This window comes from Lygodium microphyllum, chromosome 3 (assembly GCF_053477565.2).
Source record: "Lygodium microphyllum isolate KBCC chromosome 3, Lygodium_microphyllum_v1.1.10, whole genome shotgun sequence".
Lineage (NCBI taxonomy): Eukaryota > Viridiplantae > Streptophyta > Polypodiopsida > Schizaeales > Lygodiaceae > Lygodium > Lygodium microphyllum.
The window spans coordinates 59,534,359-59,548,248 of record NC_141137.1 but is presented as its reverse complement, the minus strand read 5'-3'; positions in this window follow the sequence as shown (position 1 = coordinate 59,548,248).

The window sequence follows — 13,890 nt, the reverse complement described above, 5'->3', positions numbered from 1 at the left end:
TCAAAAGCAATTCCAAGATATCAGTGCATGAACCATGCAACATGTAACTGTAAGAGATCCCAAAGTCTCAAGTATCTGCAAAATGTTCAAATAGCATAAACCTCCTGCTCAAAGTCGGTCAAGCATACAAGATGCTCCCATTGGCTCAAAAGGTGGATAAACAAGCTCAACATCTCAAGCAAACCAAGTCAAAGTACCAAAGACAGGTAACCAAGACAATGCCTCAATAGCATCCAAGGTCGTAATGGAAAAAGCCAAGTCGTAACGGAAAAATCCAAGTCAATGTCCAACTTCTCAAGGGAATACTCAAATGAATGTCGAGATGAGCTCAAACAACTGCCATCCACAGCCAAAGCATAAAGTATTCACCAAGACATCATAACCCGTACTCGATAGCCTAGGCATAAACCATGTTATAGATGAAATGCTAGCTACAAAGAAGTGGTAGTCAAACCCAAATCGAGCTCTAATCTCAGCTCTAAAGCATTCCATCACATAAACATGACATGTGGCATAGTCCAAATACATCATGACATCATACCAAGTACCCGGGAGCACCCCATGGCCAATAGGCATAACCCAACTGTAGCATAGCCCTGAAGTCTCCAGCAGCATATAACCTCTGTAAACTGAGAAAATTAGTGCTCAATCCAAGCTCAAATCCATAGGCAAACCATAGACATACATTCCCGTATGTATAGGCATCAACCATGCATAATCAGGCATCAGATACCAAGATCTGTAAGCATAAATTTGAAGTAACAGGTGGCTGCCCTGTTTTGAATAGATCTAGGATTGTTCAAAAAAGTAAATGGTTGAGCTAAATCAGCTCCAAATGATCCAGTATCAATAGACATCAGTAGAAGCATCACATAAGAGGCATAACATCCACGAATGATCCGGTATCAATAGACATCAGTAGAAGCATCACATAAGCCATAGGCATACAAGTACATGCTGTCTCAGACCTAAAATCTATTGCAAAATATTCTGTTATCAGAATTTGGCAAATCTGACATCACCGTCGCATCCGAAGCGTGCCAAAACCCCAACTTAGACTCTTACCTTGCCTGAATCGGGTTCCGAATGCCCAAGATATAACAAAAAGAGTGATTTTTGGGCCAAATTTTGAAACAGGCGCAAAAAAAAGTGAGCTGGCTGGGGGGTCTGTTGTCCCACGTGTCAACAATGGGGCCCAAAGGGGGGACAAATAGGGGCCAAAGAAGGCCTACACCAAGCCTTGATAGGCTAGAAGCAAGATCCAGGTGAATGAAGCTCCAAGAGGTGTAAGCTATGGCTGCCCACAACCTATGAAAACCCTATTTACCTAGACCTGTGGACTAAAATAAAACTCTAAAATAATGAAGCAATACCTCAATGTCAATGCCCTGATGGTACCTCAATAGGCCGGGAAGAAGCTCGGGAAGTCGTGGAGTGACGGGAGCTCAAGAGAATGAGCTATGGGTGTCGAGAAGGAGACCCATGCGAGTGGGGAGTCGATGGGAAGCTGAGAATGCCACGAGCCAAGCTCAAGAGTCAGGAAGCCGAGCTTTGATACCAGTTGAAAGGTGAGAAGGATCGAAGCTTGCACTCGAGAGCTATGGCGGGAGAGCAAGAGCAAGAAAGAGAGAGACAAGAAATGGGAACTCCAACAATCACAATGTGTGACCGAGCCTTCCTTTATTCAAACTGTCACTAAAAGAATAAAGAATAAAGTGACGGTACGGGTGCCCGCCACCTGTAGTGTGCAGTGGCGGTGACTGTCAGTGTAGTAATACACGGGCGGCTAGGCGGAGACGTCTTTGCCCCCAACATGCGGTTTTTACTCCACAGTGGATTCCGTGAGGTTTTTGTTCCACGGTGGATTCTGTGAGGTTTTGTGGTGGATTCTGTAAAACTATATTTATTTGTCGGGGCTCATACACAAGGTGGATTCCTTATGCGAGAAGTTGATGGGGATGCCTGTCCTTTTCGGGTATCATGTTAATTTAATGTGCACGTGGGTGATTCCATAGCAGGTGATTCCGCAAAATACATATTTAAATTAATGGACATTTATGAGTTTAGAATGCACTCGTATTAAATTAAGGTTAGGACCTTTGAGCCTCTGATCTTCATTTCCTTTGTTGAGAACCCTAAAAACCAATAGGGTAGCCATAGCCACATGTTTGGAAGCTTCAATTTCTTCAATATTTGGCTCTTCCTGACTTTGAGGCTTCACTATTGCCAATATCAAGCAAGATTAGCTTCAAGATTGAAGATATTGGCAAGATTTCAGCACACCAATGTTCTTGGAGTACATAATGGGTTCATACTTTGGAGCTTTTAGTGAATTGAATTTCAATGTGACAAAGGCCTAAAATGACATGTCAATCAACATTAAACATTATGTTTTCATGCATTCAAAAATCTTGGAAAAAGAGCATACAAAGCAAGTGCATGTGTTCTTATCTAAAGAAAGCATGCAAATCAAGTCAATCAGACATTGGGTTTTGTTTCTAAAGATTATCATCCAACTACTAGACCTGGATATACTGCTCTAGTAAGACAACCTACAAATTGCAATCCTCTATGACTGATTCAAACTGTTGTTGCCATCCTAAGACTTAGCCAATGTGTGTTTTTATTGCCTCTAGTCGTGCTTGCATTATTTTCATCTTTTTCAAAACATCATCAAGCATATTTAGATTGTTGCTACATTTGGGATCTATTTAAGGTCACTTTGGTAGTAGACTAAAAGTGACCTCCATCAATAAACACAAGGCCTAGAGCAATAGGCAATAGGTAGAGTAGTGTCAGTGCCAATTGGGTGGCCTAGAACAATAGCCAATGCCTCTTAAGGTCAATGATAGACTACTAGATGTGTATGGATACTCAGCGGTCTACATGATGAAGAAATGCAACATGAAGGGGTTGGAAACAAGATGATTGATTAGTGGCAAGAAACTAGGCAAAGGGTCTCTATTGATGAACACACAAAGAAAGCTCTCAAAATCATGTCCTGAATGACAAAGTCAAATCAAAGAATATATTTAGTGGCTAACCTAGAGTTATCAAAAAGTGATGAAACTTGATGGTAGGGTGCGTCGGGTCCCCCAGAGTCCATCGGTGAAATCTTGGCCAAAAATGATGCCTGCAGCTGCCCTGTCCGAAGTCTGTGGCCTCAGACGCCAGACTTCAGATAGGGCAGCTGCAGGCATCATTTTTTGCCAAGATTTCACCGGTGGACTTTGGGGGACCCGACACACCCTACCGTCAAGTTTCATTGCATAAAAATATATGGTAGTTAGAAATCTCACCTTCTCCAGATCATCTTGTATCTTCATTTCCTCGTGTGTCAGGGAGGCACCTCTTTGGGCAGAGGGATCTACAAACTCCTTGGTAGGAAGCTGGGGCCTTGGTCCGAATAAATCATGCTGTAGTGCTTCAAATTTAGCATCTAGTACAAGGTAATCTTCTTCAATCAAGGTAATATTCTCATGTGCTGCTATGATCGCACTCACAGTATCTAAGCTTGTGCCATCATATCTTCCAATCTCTGCCATTGTTGGATACACATCCATGTAATCATAATCAATCAGGTCTTCCATTGAATCCCTGACTAGGATAGAAAACAACTCTTCTTCCTTCATTTCCAAGTATTGCAGTATATCTGATAGAAGCAAGTATTGTATACCATCTATTTCAATGGGTGTCAAGGAGGCAATTTTGGGTTTGTCGACTTGTGGCTGTTCTGAAGAAGATGGCACCATGAGAGCCAACCCTTGCTCTGCCACCACTCGATGTTCCTCTTCAACATTCATGAGCTCTTCAATCAGTTCTTTTCCCGTGTATGTGATAGAAACAACCTGTGGAGTTGTATCTTCATCACTCTCCTCCTCTGGGGGTGTATCCAATGCAAGGAGGTAAATTGCCAATGTGCAATCACACTCCACAAGATCCAAAGGTGATGTACCTGGTGCACTTCCCATGGGAACAATGCATACTCTATGCGAAGGATCCACATGGGCCCAAATGCCTATTCACCACTTTTTGGTGATTCTTCCCTGCCTGAAATACCATGAGTTGTTCCAGAGGCACCCAAGTCATGTCGGATCCCTCGATGGAGTATGTGCATGTAGCAATGGTACTCACAAAGTCTTCCAAAACCTGAAGGGGGGAATCCATCGATGTGAGCATGCTTTCAAGGTTGAAGTTCTTAGATAAAACCTGGAATATCTCGTCACCCTGGTTGGCAAAGATAGTCTCGTGGATCCACTCATCAAAGTGTGCGCAAGAATCCATCGTAGCAGGTAGGTGGGATGTGGTGGATATAAAGAGATGAAGAGAGAAAGTGTGAAATGAAACAATGAAACAAGAACCATCAACAAGAACCTTATCATAGAGTGCACTCTGTACTTCAAAGCTTGAACACACAAACCATCAACAATTGTCCACCACCAAAGATTTACTCACCAAGAACCCATCATGCTGCCATAGCTTGTTGCTAGTAGCAAAATATACTTAGCAACCCCAGACACAAGAGCCTTGATGCGATTCCTTGCTTTGTTGAAAATGAACCTTGCACTGCTCAATTCTTACATGAAAATTTTCCATGTTCAAATATATGAACATGGTTAGCATCTATGGCCATAATTTTTTTCTTCTCTATCTTAGATGTGAGAGTTTTAGAGCTCTATGGCAATCATTACAAATCCAGATATTCATAGCAATAGCTATAGTTGACCCTTCCTATGTGTTGATCAAGGCACAAAATTGTAAACTTTTCACTATGGAGCCATAAAGCACATACTTCTTCATGACATCAGATATGTTTTGTGAAACTAGACCCAAGCTCTAAGAATAACCCTACCATGACATCTTTTTGTAAGATCTTGTAGCTTCTCATAAATGTATTTGCTTTGTGGGTGCTTTTTCTCCTTGACTAAAAAGGAATAAGTGTTTCGTTTGGTATCAATCCACCAACATCATCTTGGCTTCTTCCAAGCCTTTTTTGCAACTTGCATGATTTCAATCTCCCATGCATCCTCTTGCATGCCAATTGTTGCATAAATATTAGCTATACAGATGTAGGTTGAAGTAGAAATTTTATCTATCTAAAGGATACTATATAGCCAATCTCCCAAGCCTCACATTCTTCCAGTTCTAACAAGCACCTAACAATGGCATCTAGACTGGAAGTTAATCACTAGATGGCATCATTTCAATAACTCTTAATGCCTTGTTAAACTCCCCTGTACGGCCAAAGAGATCAACCGTATAACATTAGTGTTCTGCATGTGGTGTGACACCAAATTCAGCACTCATTTTTGTAAAATGCATTTGTCCTTTGTTCAATAGATGCATGCATTGAGCATGGAAACAAAGGTACCTAGGATTGGAGACACGCCCTTAGATTGCATCTGTTCAAAAATGTCCAACACATTTTTACTACAAGCATGACTTGCATGCCTTGAAATTAGTGCATTCCAAGAGACCACATCACGCACAAGAAGTTTGTCAAACACTTTTCATGCTTTTATAAATGTGCCACACTTGGCATACATATCCATTAGGGCATTGCCAAGCACAATATTTCCCTCCAACAACCCTAGCCTAACAATCTCTTCATGAATTTCTTCACCCTTATCAATGACTTCTATGTTAGCACATGCTTTCAAGGCACTCAAGAAGGTGACTACATCAGGAATGTCAACCTCCCATCCTAGCTTGTCAAAACATTTTAGTGCTTCCTTACCTTACCATGTTTTGGGTTTATTCAAGATTGGTACAGCTTCCATCCCTTCCTGGTACATAGCTATAATGCATTATTTATCTACATGAGGATTTGTGGCTACTTTATTGAAGTTCGAAAAGAGGAAGATCAAGCAACAAGAATTATGCTTTTTGATTATAGCGGGTGTTTTGTATCGGAGAGGAGTAGATGATATCTATCGCCATTGTGTAGCACCTGATGAGGTACCATTTATTCTTGAGGAGTATCATGATTCAGCATGTGGGAAACATTTTTTTGGATGGCTTACTGCCCAAAAAGCTCTCCTTGGTGGACATTGGTGGCCATCGATTTTCCAAGATGCTTTCACTTATTTTAACCATTGTGATGTTTGTCAAAGACATGATGCTATGGAGAATCATAGGTGACCTCTAAATCCCATTTTGGTGATGTTACCCTTTGAAAAATGCGGTATCAATTTTGTGGGACCAATTTGCCCTTCATCCACTATATGAAAGCGATATATTATTGTAGCAACAGACTACTTTACAAAGTGGTCTAAAGCTCCAGCAACGATGAAGGATAATGCTAAGGAGACAGCCACTTTCATTATGGAGAAAATTGTTTGCCATTTTGGTCCACCTAAGGAGATTGTGTCTAATCAAGGGACAAACTTCTTGAACAAAGTTATAGTAGCTTTGACTAAAGCTTTGAAGATTAAACACAACAAGACTACCATGTATAATCCTCAAGCAAACAGTCAGGTTGAGAGTACAAATAAATAGTTGGTGGGAACCTTATCCAATATAGTATTGGAAAGTAAGTGTGATTGGGATAAGAAATTATATGTGGCAGTGTGGGCTTACAACACGATATTCAAGAGAGCTACATGTCACACCCCATTCAAGCTAGTCTATGGGGAGGAGTGCATTTCACCATTGGAAATAGAGCTACCCATGGTGCGTTTCGCTCTTAATCATTCCTTGGGAGAGGCGGAGGCGTTACAAGAACGATATACTTCTCTTGCACATCTTGATGAGATTCGGTTGCAGGCTTTACTACATCAAGAAGTAGGGAAGTAGAGAATGAAAGCCCTTCATGACCTTCGAGCTAAGAAGTACAAATTTGTGAAAGGTTAGTTGGTATTGTATTATGATGCTCATCGTGAGCTATTCCAAAGTAAATTAGAACCCATGTGGGATGGACCGTACAAGATTGTACGCTTAATGTCTCTACAATCCTTCTACCAGATTTGTAAGGGGTAGAGTTTAAGAATAAGATTAATTTAAATAAGCTAAAGCCTTACTATGTGTAAGGGCTAATATTGGGGTTGGTGCCTATGCAATTCCTTCAAGATTCAACTTTAATTTGCAATAGGTACCAGGACAAGCAAATGGGATGAATCATCCCATATATGGAGCATCCATATCTTAAGCAATGTTACCACGAAGGTCAAGTGATCTGGTGGACTAAAGAGTATCAGGTTATTGAGTGGCAAGACAGATCTTTTACGTGGGAGATTAAGGTCTACTACCATCATTGTCAACGTATTCTGACTAGCATTCCTATTAAGTTTAGCAAGGAAGAGGTATTGTACCTATTATACATCCTCTCTCTCGACTTGATTTTGATTATCATAAGTACAAGTGAGCTGATTAGTATGATGCGGCCTATCACTGAAGACTAGGTCTATACTTTGTATTTCAACGAAGCTTCAAGAGGGCCCAATAAACATGCAAGTATTGGTGTGGTCATTAAAGATCCCCGACGTAAGGTTGTTATGAAGATGGGAGTCTATTTAGGACCAGTGTGTAAAAATGGATTCTGACCCCTCACCTAGAACAAAAAGGAAGACAAATCCTAAAATTATTAATTACTTCCTTGGGGAGGCTTGGTAGGTTCTTGGGAACGAGTTAAACCGATGCCTTGTCTTCCTAGGGGTACCAACTAGCCAGAATAAATTATAAGGAAGGTTGGATCGAAAACAAAAGTGAGCGAAAATGGAAAGGATTAAGTGTCGCCTCACGAGAGCTTGGTAGGTTCTTGGGTACCAAGTCCTAAGGCCGATGCCTTGTTCTCCTTGGGTAACTCTACGCTCAACTCCCTCATTTTTATGTGCCCGAGTATGGAAACTTTGAAAGACAAGTGTGTTAAAAGGAAATATATGATGACCAGGCTATAGGAGTCCTCGCCTAGTAGAAAGTCCTAGTCCAATTTTCCTTAGTTAGCTAGGTAGTTGAGGCCACCACTTGGATGACCTCTTTGATAGTTCTTTTAGACAGCCCGTGTTAGAGCAATTGGTTAGCGACTTGCTTTGGATTTCTGTCAAATTATGTTGGGCCTATCCCATGTGGATTTTCATGTAATGTGCCTACCTATCAACTGTCCATGCACGTTTTTAGCGGTCCATCGAGAGACAAAAATCTAAGTGTCGCTGCTGCCCAACACTCCCATGGAATGTTACGGGGTTGGTCACATAAGGTCTCTTGAGTCCTTGCAGCGAAACGTTCACAGATGAACCTACTAGGATTGACCTCGAATTTGGGTTCCTAGTAGTCAAGGTCTCTTGATAACATTCTAGCATCAGGTCCTGGATATCCTACTTTAGGTAGAGATACCCAGCCAAAGCAGATCCATACCACACCTGGTTCAAAGAGAATGGGGAAACAAGACAGATGTGCCGCTCAACCTCTCTACCCATAGGTCATAGTCCCATTCTGATCCCCTAAAACGGCATGAACCAAGATTCTAGCCTAACAATTACCAAGGGTCGGTGATAAAACCTTGTGAGAAGCCTCCCAGTTCTCTGGACCACCCTGCCGTAAGGCGAACCTGTTGGGGTTCCGTCCACCCACTTCCCTCAATAGGCGTTCTTTAGTTATTTAATTGGGTCGTACCACATTTGTGTGTGACATTTAAAATTAGCTTCCTTAATTAAGCATTTAAGGACACAGGGTTTGTTTACGTAATTTATAACACATACATGAATATAGAGCAAGCAATCCTTTTGGCAAACAAGTTCCTTAACTTATCTTCAAGTTAATCTTTGTCTCTTGCCCATATAGGAGAAATTATATGTCCCTTCTACCCTACAAAAGTAGCCGATCCAAATCACATGGCACCACAATTTCCATCCTTTATCTAGAATAGGATCTTCCAACGCCACAGATGTTGGGGCCACAGAGGTCTTCAACTCCATTCCGGACTTGTCAAGGGGTGTCTAGAGCTCCACCTGACCCATAAGTTTCCTAGAAGTGAAACATTATACCCGTGGTTGGCCTTTTCACCACTCGACCTTTGACCCATGAATCAAGCAATGTCCTTTTCGGGTTAATCCACGGTGTGATCGTGGAGGTGATCCACCCGTGCAAAGAACCTTTCCTTAATTAAATCATTTAAGAATCAAGCACAATCAAGGTAGTCAGCCCTAATATCATCTTCCAAGAAAACATTCCTTTATCCTCATGGAAATTTGTCATCACAGACCCCTGCCATGAATTTACCATCAATCACAAGCATTTGGAATAATCATCCAAATGACAATCCAACAATCAAATGAATGTAAAAGCATTTAGAATATTGTTAGATCAACCAACAAAACCAATTGCATTTTTCCAAACAAAGCAAGAATAGACGTGATAACATTTCCATCCGTAAATTCCCTCTCCCCCTTGGGATCTAAGAGTGATACTATGCAACTTCTACTTAACACTTCCTTCCTGTGGCTAAGGCATATGTTAAGGTCTCATACAACTATGCAAGATGTAAGATCTATTGATCACTTACATTGATCAACAATCCAACCTTCTTCCCAACAAGTATAAAATCATTTATCTTTACTTTGACTTAGGGTTTCCTAGTCCTTGAGCTCTCCACTTCCCTTTGAGGTCTTGAGTTGTTGTTTGTACCTAGCCTAACCTCGAATTGGTTTGATGAAAGTAGTAATTATCATATGGATCTCAAGGCATCTTAGTTTTAGTCCTTATGATTGTTGTTTGTGCTAACTATGCACGTCTTCAAGATCCCAATGTATTAAATATGAGCTATCATTTCATGATATTAGCAAGAGCTTGGGCAAAGATCTATAGTTTCTAGGATGAATTTCCTTTAGGCTAGATTGCTTCCCATGCAATCCATCAAGCGTGCAAGCTACAACATACCTTCACTATGGTGCAAAACATATCTATTATCTACAAGAAAGGGGAGTCGACAATACTTTGGAATCTTATATGCTGCTTATGCTATGTAAGGATTTGTCGCATAGCAACTAGGTGCAATTAACTTCTCTTGATACATGCATTTTGAAAACTCAATCTTTCAAATATTTGAGATGAAGTTTATCCTTTTCAATTAACTATTCCCATGTGTTATATTACGGGACCTAACGTATCTCATGTGGTAATCCACCAAGCATCTATCAATTTAGAAATATATCACTTATGTCTGGTACCGTAGTTGGATTGACAGTGATGCCCTCGCCCGAAGCTTCGTTGGGTTGTGGGATTGCCACCCGCACTCGTCATTCTTCGCTTGGGGGTTATTCTCGATCTTCCTCTCTTTAAGTGCAACCCTTGCAGAGACTTCAGCAACCTCTTGCTCAAGAAGAGAGGCAGTTGGGGGGGGGGGGGGGGGGGGGGGGGGGGGGGGGATTTAATCTCATGGGGTAGTGAATAATCTCGTGGGTAAGAGGAAAAGGATAAGTGTGCATGGTCACCCTCTAAGGAGGGGAAAAATAGGAATCTTCTCGAATGCTCTCTCTCTCTCTCTCTCTCTCTCTCTCTCTCTCTCTCTCTCTCTCTCTCTCTCTCTCTCTCTCTCTCTCTCTCTCTCTCTCTCTCTCTCTCTCTCTCTCTCTCTCTCTCTCTCTCTCTCTCTCTCTCTCTCTCTGCCCCGTCAATGTGCCATTTCTCTTCTCCTTGCGATGGGGAAAAGAAATAAGTGATGAATCATAGCCCGGAGGGTTGGGGGGCTTTATACGTGTTGGGGGGAAGGTGGGGAGAAAGTGGAGTGGTGGTGGTGGTGCATGGTGGCGGGAGTTCTAGGCCTCCCAGTTGACTGTGGACTTCTGGCCGAGAGGGCTAGGAGGGGTGGTAGGCCACATGGCCTCCCCTTCATCAACATCAACACCATCTTCATCTTCACGTCATCTTCCACCTCTTCCCCTCCCCGCCACTTGTTTGGCATCGACAAGGGGGGGAAGTTAAAAAAATTGCTTTTTTTTTTTTGGGGGGGGGGGGGATTCCTATGCAAAGGGGGGGAGAATATTACATCTGCTCCCCCTTAGAGAACTCGAGATGTCCTCATCTCGAAAGAAACTAGGGGTTTTCAGTTTGGAACCTATGGGGTAGGACCCATCACACCTTCATTACAACATCTATCCCTTTTCCACCAAACTCGGGTGTCTTAATTTGCTTGAGAAGGAATATCTTCTCTTGCATGTCACTATTCGTGGGTGCAGAAGGTGCCTGACAATCAAGCCATACCACTTAGGTTATTCTATTTAGGATATATCTATGAGCCAGACATTAGTCAATCACATATCATTACGAAGTTTTGTTTTGATACCAATTGTAACGTGTCTATCGCTGTCCAGGCACGTTTATATGCATGTAAACGCACTCTATTTTCATTTTTCTATATGCGAAAGTGTACTTTAGTATTTTATGCATACAAGTGCACTCTAAATGAAATAACAAGAATTTAAGCTAATTTCTTGCAGAGACAACTATGAATTGATATAATTTTTGCATTTACCTTTCTTGTTAATTTAAAAACAAAAATGACCTTATATATGAAAATATATTTCTATAAAATATGAATTCAATTTTTGAAAAAGTAATTACTATATTTTATATTCACTATTTAATGACTTGAATAACCAAACTACCTTATCATTTTGGAAAAGGATTAACTATATTTTATGTTCACAATTCAATGACTTGAATAACCAAACTACATTGTCATTTAATAAGATTTTTCTAAGATTTTTTTTTACTTTTTATATATAATATATAATTTTTAACATTATAAGTATTTATTAAAATTTTACTACCTTTCTAATCAAGAAATTTTTATATCATTAATCTAATAATATTTTTAGACATATTTAATTAGTTTTAATTTTTAAGTTAGCTTAAATTTTTAATCTTATCATATTTTTAAGAAAATTTTGATATTATTTTTATTAATTTTTTAATGATTTTTTAAAAGATAAAGAATAAGATTATGATTATTTTATTATTTAAAAAGAGTTAGAGAATAAGATTAAATTAAAGTAAAATAATATGCATTGATCATATTAACGACTATATTTTCAATATCATGGCCAGTTGAGGGTCCTATCGTTTGATATGGTTACAAGGAGCCATTGTGGATGGAAAGAGCGAAAAGGAAAGGATTTGGATGGGATGTGGATGTGTGAACTATTGCTAATTCTCTCTCACAGAATTTCCTCACCTCTCTCTCTCTCTCTCTCTCTCTCTCTCTCTCTCTCTCTCTCTCTCTCTCTCTCTCTCTCTCTCTCTCTCTCTCTCTCTCTCTCTCTCTCTCTCTCTCTCTCTCTCTCTCTCTCGAGCATTTTTTATGAGACGAATGGAAGGCTTTGTTTTTCTATTAATCAAAAAGTGTCGAGGATCCACCATGGGGGGAGAAGAGGGGAGCTTATGACAATATGTGCAGCAAAAGGATGGGGACCCCCATTATCCCACATAGGAAAAAAAAAAGCTAAAATTTTATCAAAATTTAAGATCAAATCTAGAGGCATGCCCCATATGTTGACCATTGTGATAAGGTCCTTCAAGTTATGCCAATGCCAAGAAGGGGACCTTGGTATTAATGCGGATATGTTATACCAAAATACATGCCTAAACACTTCCTTATTGGAAATGTTCTTGTTTGCTCACTTGTAGTTATCAATGTCTCTTTGTAAGCAAGTTGTGCTCATATAGTTTGCGACCAACATAGATCGTTTTAGTTGGTATAGGATGTAAAACTCGTAAAAACAATGTATAGATAGAGAACAGGATAAAATGTAAAGAGGAATGGAAATAGTGCATTCTCCTATAGGTGATGCCTAGGTAGGAAGAGCTTGTTGTAGGTAAGCCATATGTTTTGAATGTTGATGTTCTTTGTAGAATTCGGCCCTTTCAAAGGCATGTCATTGGTTGGCTCAACTATTTTATTGAGCAAAGTAGAACCTACTTCATTTTCTATTTTTAATATTGGGTCAAATGGGTATCTTTCACAATGGAGTTCTAAAATCCATTCAATTGATTACTTTGTTGAGGACACAAGATGTTCCATTATTGTGATGTATGTTTGGATCGCTGGATTATGCATCATATTAAAAATGAATGCATCAGCTATGGTAGATGTTGTCAAGTCAAGTCTAGTAGATGGATGAGCAAGTGGTGTATCATTTCAAGATACCAAAGGAATGACAAGTATTGATCATCAATTGAATGTTCTGTTTGCAATTACTATTGTCATTTTGGAGATTGAGATTAGCACATAAATTATGCTAAGAAGTTGCAATTATAATGGTTCAACATGGAGAATCCTTTTTGTGTAGTCTATCAATAGAGCCACCACGTGCTTGTTCCAATCTTTATTTCTAGGATATGATCTACATTTTGTTATTATGATGTCAACCATGTGTTGTTGACATGCAACAATGAGGATAGTGCTTGATAAAGGCATTGAAACTTGCATTTGTTCTATATATCTATTACTCGTTTATGAAATAGTGGTTTGATATTGCATTGTGACTACTTTGCAAGTTGAACATATTGTTAGTGTGCGAATGATGCTTGCACATTCCGTTGCCCAAGATAATTCTAATTTGTGTATATTATACCAAATTGTGGCTCATGATTTTAGTGATGTTTTTCTAGAAGCCATAGGTTTTATTTTCTTAGAAGAACTTAATAAGATTCTGCGATTTGGCATCTTAATGGAGTGCATTACTATTGTGTATCCTACTAGCATAAGAATGTATATCTATTCATCACAACAATATCATTCTATGATTGAATATAGTTTTACATCTTAATTTCTATGCTTGAAAGAACAAAAAAATGTCTTCTACCATATCTAAGTAAATTAAAATGTTATCTTTTTTTGAATCATGCATTACATGACTAGTAGTTACAAGTTTTTGGAGCTAACCAGATTTGGTT